We start from the raw sequence: 6,208 nt of genomic DNA, 5'->3' as shown, positions 1-6,208 counted from the left end.
TTTCAGTCAATGAGAATGTATTAAGTAAAATTCTGTAGGACACACAAAAGAAATATCAGATTTGATCTCTGTCCTCAGCAAGACACAGAAACTAGCCTATGTGACCCAGGGAATGTGGCCACGTAGGATTGGGCGTGAGGGCAAACGGTCTGTGGGACTTGGCGACTACAGAGATGGAGGAGCGAGGAGGCCACTACAGGTCCTCCCGCTGCTGTGGACCCGTCACCAAGGGGTCTGAAGCCTGGTCTGAGGTTTGGACCTGGACAGACGACTCTGCCCTTCCCCTGGGCCCACTCCAGCACCCCACCCCCACCGGGTCCCCTGCACTCTCTGATTTCCCTAGGGAGAGCAGCTCAGAGGGGCTGGGGTGGAGCCAGGGTCCCCCAGGACAGCTGGCTGACAGGGCCGCTCTGGGACTCAGGGCTGGACTCTGGCGTCCGGGAGGCGGGTGATACCAGAGCTGTGACAGTTGGTCCCCAGATTCCTCACCCAGTGGCGCCAGCTCTGGTTTCGGGCTGGGGAGAGGGAGGGGGAGGGGCACCTGGTGCCAGCCCAGGCCGGGTGCTCTCTTGGGGCAGGGAGGCGGAGGCCGTACACATGCCCTTGCTAGGTTATCGAGGAGGGACTTCTCCAGCGCCCTCTCCATGCCAGGCACCGAGCTAGAGACCAAAGGGGATACTGACGTGTAAGACACGGCCCGGCACAGGTGAATTAGCAGATGCAAACCACCTGCTGGTTGCAGAGAATGTCATTGGTGGAGTAGAATTTGAATAAATGAATGAATGAATGAGCATTCGAACACGTTCATCAGTTACCTAATGGCCTCATTTTACAGAGAAGGAGAACCCAGGTCCTGTGACTCTCTTATGCTTTCTGTTCCATCATGCTGTCTTTTTTAGGAAAGGGAAGAGGAAGTCAGAGACAGGGGTGGAAAAGGACTCGCCATTTCCCGAGTGCCTGTTGACTGCCAGGCTCTCTTGTTGGCCTTTACGGACTTGATCTCATTTCATCCTCTTCACAGCTCCGTGAGGCTGAAAATGCCACCTCTGCCTCACATTAGGGACCTACGGCTCAGAGAGGTTGAGGAGCTAGGTCAGGTCACACAGCTGGTAAGCGGAGCCTCCGGGGTTGGGAGCTAGAGCAGTCGGACCGCCTAGCTTAGGACCCCAGAGGGAAAACGGTGACACCCAGTGAGCACCTGGAGGCAGGGAGTGATCGCTGAAGCTGGAGCAGCTTGGAGAGGCTTCCGGGATGGAGTGCATCTGGAGTCCCTGAAGGATGGGTGAGGTTACTGCGAAGGGAGAGGACTGGAGGTGCCCAGGGAGGCCTGCTGGTGGGGCAGGTGGCCCGCTGGCCTGGGTCCTGAGGGGCAGGGCTCAGGTGGAGGACCAGCATCTGTGAGCCTCGACCACGAGGTGGCGCTGCAGGCCGACTGCTGGGAGCGGCTCCAGGCCAGACTGGACACTAGGGCCCAGATGTTTCTTCCCCGCCTGCCGGGGCTCTGTGCCCAACCCTGCCTCCTCGGGGGTCACCTGGAGCTTCCACCTCGCCCTTTGCGGGCAGGGCACCCACACACGGGAGACCAGTCTGTTCCTGACTCCAGGTGAAAACCCCGGTGGCTGAGGCTGGGCATGCCCCTGGTCGCACCAGCTGCCCCGGTCATCCTGAGCCCCCTCCAGTTGCTTAAAATGGCTTCGTGTCCAGCTGCCCTCCCGAGTCCCTGGGAGACACTGTTCAAGGGACAGGCTAAGGGAACCGACCTTTGACTCCAACTGACCTGGGTCTGAAGGGCAGTGACAATAGTAATACGTACCTAATAAGGAGTTAATTGTTTTTGTCCAGTTAATCTACGCTGAACACTTGCTGTTGTAGGCTCTGGAGATACAGCACTGAGCCGGGCAGGTGACGGTCCTCCCGCAGAGCCGGTGTTCTGTGGGGGGGGACACAGGCAGCAGACAGGGACATCATGTCAGTTCTGGTGGTGGTGGTCGCTGTGAAGACAAAGAAAGCCGGATGTGGGGTAGAAAGGTGTGAGGTGGTGAGCCCTTCCCCTCCGTCCCCATCCCCTTCCTCTGTCCCACGTCCTCCAGGCCTTCCTCCAGCAGCCCCCAAGGGGGAAACAGGAGCCCTGGGCTGGGAGGACTGGGTCTGCCACCGCAGTCCGGACCTGCTCCTCCCCCAGCTCCCTGCTTCCGGTAGATGGCATCCCACCCACCTGGTGGTTCAAGCCAGGAATCTGGAGTCGGTATGATTCCTGCCTTCCCCTAACTTCCTCCCAACCAGCCCATCAGCCAGGCCTCCCGGCTACACCTCTGGACACTTCCCAAACCCATCGGCTTCCTGCCCCTGCTGCTACCCTCCTGATGAAGCTGGCAGCGTCCCCGGCCTGCAGCCGCCTCCACTCCTGCCTCCTCTCCCCGCAGCTCCATTCCACACCGTGGCCAGAGAGGTCGTTTTAAAAACGAATCGGATCATGAAACTCCCCTTCTTAAAACCCTGCATTAGCTCCCCACTGCCATTAGATTGGACACCAAACTCCTCGGTGTGGTTTAGAATGCCCTTCTGCTCTGGCCCTGCCCACCTGTCCCGCTGGCTCTGCCCTCCCTCCCCTTCTCCGCTCCAGCCACCCGGGCCTTCCTTCAGGGCTTCGAGCACACCCTGTCGTGCTCAGCACCCAGCTGCGGCCTGCGCTGCCCCATCCGCGGTGCCCTGGCCCTTCACCTGCCTGCCGCTGGTTCAATGTCAGTTTCCCTGGGAAATCTCCCTTATCGTTCACTACCCTGTACTGTAACCGTCTGTTTACGTTTCTGTCTCCGCAGTCCACTGGGCGCTCCCTGAGCACAGGGACTGGATCTAGCCCACCCCTGTTTCCCAGCTCCAGGCCCAGCGCCCAGCGCATAGGAGGTGCCCAGTCAGTGTCTGCTGTTGGAAGCTGGGCATGCTCATTCCTACTCCCCGCCAGCCCGCCAACCCCACCAAATATTCAACTTGTCCCTCTGCTTTTCCATCTCACCTGCCACCCTCCACACCCAGCTCCATCTCTCTCCTCCCCTCGCCAGCCCCGCGCTGGGGCCCTCGCGGCCCTCCCTCCGCTGGTCTCCAAAGGGGTGCTGTCTGCCTGGGCTTGGCATGGACTCGCACCGCTCCTGCTCTCTGGCACCCGGTCCGGAGCTCAGGCACAGCAGAAACGCAGTAATGCGCTGACCGCTGTGACCTCTGGCCCAGAAGGGACCTCTGCGCCGTAACCGCCCTCGGTCACTCGCACACAGTAGCCGTGAGAGTGCCCGGTGCCCATGGGTCCTGTGCTTCTGCCGGGCCCCGTCCAGCCCCTGCACCCTTGTGGCTGCTATTCTCTGTGGCTCGAGCCCTGTTTCCCCGACTCGCCCTTCAGAGCCGAGCTCAGGAGCCGTGTCCTCTAGGACATCTTCCTGCCCACGCTGACCACACCGGCGGACCCCTCCTTCAGCACCTGGTCAGCGTGGAGCTCTGTCAAAGCCCGGTTACGTGTTCTGGGGGCCGCAGAGCCTGAACCCCCAGGCTGGGGTGTGTCTCTCCAAAGCCTCGTGCAGGGGAGGCACTTGGTAAAGGTTTGTTGAGTGAATGACTGAGTGAATGAAAGGAAGAACATTACTTTATGATACTGAACAAGTCAGCCTCTATCGTTGGGCCTCAGTTTCCTTTTCTGTAAAGTGGGGGCAGGAGAGCGTAGAAGGGTGAGGTGCTCATTCATGTTTATCAAAGCCCGGGTTTGTGGCAACTGCCGGTTCCCACGGTGTAAGTTCCGTCGCCGCGGCTGACTTCGGTGGGGACGGTGGGCTAGTGGGGCCGAGCCGCCTGCAGCTCAGCCCCGCGGGCGACGGGCTTGGGCCCCGGCGCCTCCACAGCACTCTCTACCCCAGCGTCCTTGCACAAGGGCCCCTGTCAGGAGCCCGGGGGCGCTCAGGCTGCTCCCCACTCTCACTGCATCCGCAGCACCCCCAGTCACGTCTTGTGTCCAGCCCAAGGTGTGGACAGTGACACCCAGCCCCCAGCCTTCGCAGACCCCTCCGGGCCAGGCCCTGACAGCAGACTACTCTGCTGTCCCCGGGCTTCTGTGCCCCCTCCGTCCCACCCACACTGACCGGGGCTGCCGCCACTCGGGCACTGTGTCCAGTCTCAGTTTTTCTCTTGTGTGACCTCTGACCTCTGACCCTGCCAGTCCCGTCCTCCTTCTCCAAACTCTTTACTCCCTCCCTGGCTGCTCCTTTTCCGGCTCTCCTCCAGCGTCACAGGCCCGAGGCTCCCGTGGGGCAGTCCCCTCCTCTGTCACACACTCCTGTTCCCGCGGAAGCCGGGCGTGGCTGTCCTCCGGCCTGGGCGGCGGGCGGTGCAGCTTCCTACCACCTGCCGGCCCTCTGCAAATTCCTTCTCTCTCTGAACCTGCTTCCCCGTCTATAAAATGAAGATCATAGCCGCAATTACCTGTCGGGACTGCTGTGTGATCAGTGGGAAGAGGCGCGTAAACTCACAGGCGTCGGCGCACACAGCAAGTGCTTAATAAGTGCTCGTCTCACCTCCGTCTTCCCTTCCTCCGGGAGGCCTGCTCTGGAGCTGCGGGCTGGCTGCGGGGCTGCTTCTCTGGCCCCTGGCACCCTGAGCTGCCGCCCCCCTCGCCGTTCCACCGCTTGTTCTGCGAGGGCCCCAGCCCTTTGGGGCACAGGTGCAGAATACACGGGAAGGGGCGGACGAAGGAGGGGGACTGGCCGCCCTGGGAGCGAGGACTAGCCCCACCCCCCGGCAGGGGCCCGCCCACCGGTCGCGAGGCCAGCAGGTGGCGCCAGCGCCCGCGGGGCTCGGCCCCTGGCCACCTCCCTGCCCCGGAGAAGTGCCCGCTGGGCGGGGCGGATGGGTCTTCAGGCCGACTGGCAGGGACAGATGTTTCCGTAGGGGTGCCCAGCCTAACTTGGCGGGAAGGGAGTGAGGGCTGCTGGGGAAGGGGCCTGGCTGAGGGGCTCTGGGCACAGAGCCTGGAGCGGCCGTGAAGCAGGAGGCCATGCGGTGAGTCAGAAGCTGAGCTCCAGGAGCCAGACCTGCCGTGGGGGACAATGTGGTGAAATCAATCAGTGAGAGGACGGGGAGGCCCGTTTCTATGGCAATGGTAGTGTTTGGGGCAGGCTGGGGACTCCTGGGTGCCCAGACCCGTGAGCAGTGATTCACCACAAGAAGGGGAAGGTTTCGGAAGCACTGGGTGCTGCGGTGGCTCCTTCTCAGTGCTCAGCACGTGCTCCCCCGAGAGCCGAGTGCTCCCCCGAGAGCCAACAGCCTCTGCCAGGTGCCCGGTGGGGAACTGAGCCCCCCCGGCCCCCCGACAAGGGGCACACCCCCTGCTCCTCACTGCACTTGCACAAGGCCCTCTGGAATTACTGTTACTCCGTTTTATAGAAAAGGAGACAGTTGCCCTGGCCAGGATTGGAACCCAGGCGAGTCTGACTCCAGCCATGCTTGTGAAGACCAGAAAGCAGAAAGAGAAGAACAGGGGTGTGGAAGTTAGGTGCGGCCAAGACCCAGGACCAGATGGGAAGGGGCCCTCCATCCTCGGCCTCCTGCCTGCCCTGCCCCATGTGAGCCCAGCACGGACACGGAGGGAGGCTGGCACAGTGCCTGGCCTGATGTGGGCCAGAGATGGGGCATCAGCCTCCCTCCCTCTCCTCCAAGCCCACGAAAGCAGTCCAGCCGCATCCCCCATCACTTTCCCTGTCCCCTGGTCCTGGGGGCAGGAGAGAGTGTGTGTGTGTGTTGGGGGGGGTTCATCATATCTGCCCCTCATTCCCCACTCTCGGCCCCTGCTAGAGCCTGGGAGTTCCCGCCTCTCTGCTGCTGGCAGGACAGTTTTGTTCTTGATAAGCCACGGGGCCCCCACAAATTCAGTATGAAAAGGGTATCCCCTCCCACCCCCAGGCCCTTGGTGATGGCACGCAAGAGGGAAACCCAGCCCTTCCCCATCTCTTCCCCTGCAGCGGAAGGGACAGATGTGGGAAGGGCCTTGGGACTCTTCCAATCCAGTCCTCCTCTCATCTTGCACAAAGAAAACCAAAGCCCGTAGAAGGAGAGCAAGTTTTCCAAGGTCACAGAGTGAATTAGTGGAAGAGAAAACTAGATCCCCTAACACCTGACTCTACATTCTGTGATCCCAGGAAGAATATTCTTGAATTTGGCACTGGGTTCTCAG

The 6,208-nt window shown here is 61.4% G+C and overlaps 1 long non-coding RNA gene across 1 annotated transcript; it reads right to left on the bottom strand.

Moving 5' to 3' along the window:
• LOC118520393 (uncharacterized) lies at positions 1-4,753 on the bottom strand. The gene is made up of 3 exons (XR_004909676.1): positions 4,462-4,753; positions 1,814-1,991; positions 1-1,271 (listed from the first exon to the last, which is right to left on the bottom strand). It is a non-coding gene; the product is annotated as an uncharacterized LOC118520393 (long non-coding RNA).
• Positions 4,754-6,208: the final 1,455 nt, after the last annotated feature.

The sequence above is a fragment of the Halichoerus grypus genome, chromosome 7, assembly GCF_964656455.1.
Source record: "Halichoerus grypus chromosome 7, mHalGry1.hap1.1, whole genome shotgun sequence".
NCBI lineage: Eukaryota > Metazoa > Chordata > Mammalia > Carnivora > Phocidae > Halichoerus > Halichoerus grypus.
The sequence above is the reverse complement of the archived record's forward strand: the minus strand, read 5'-3'. Positions and strand labels throughout refer to the sequence as shown.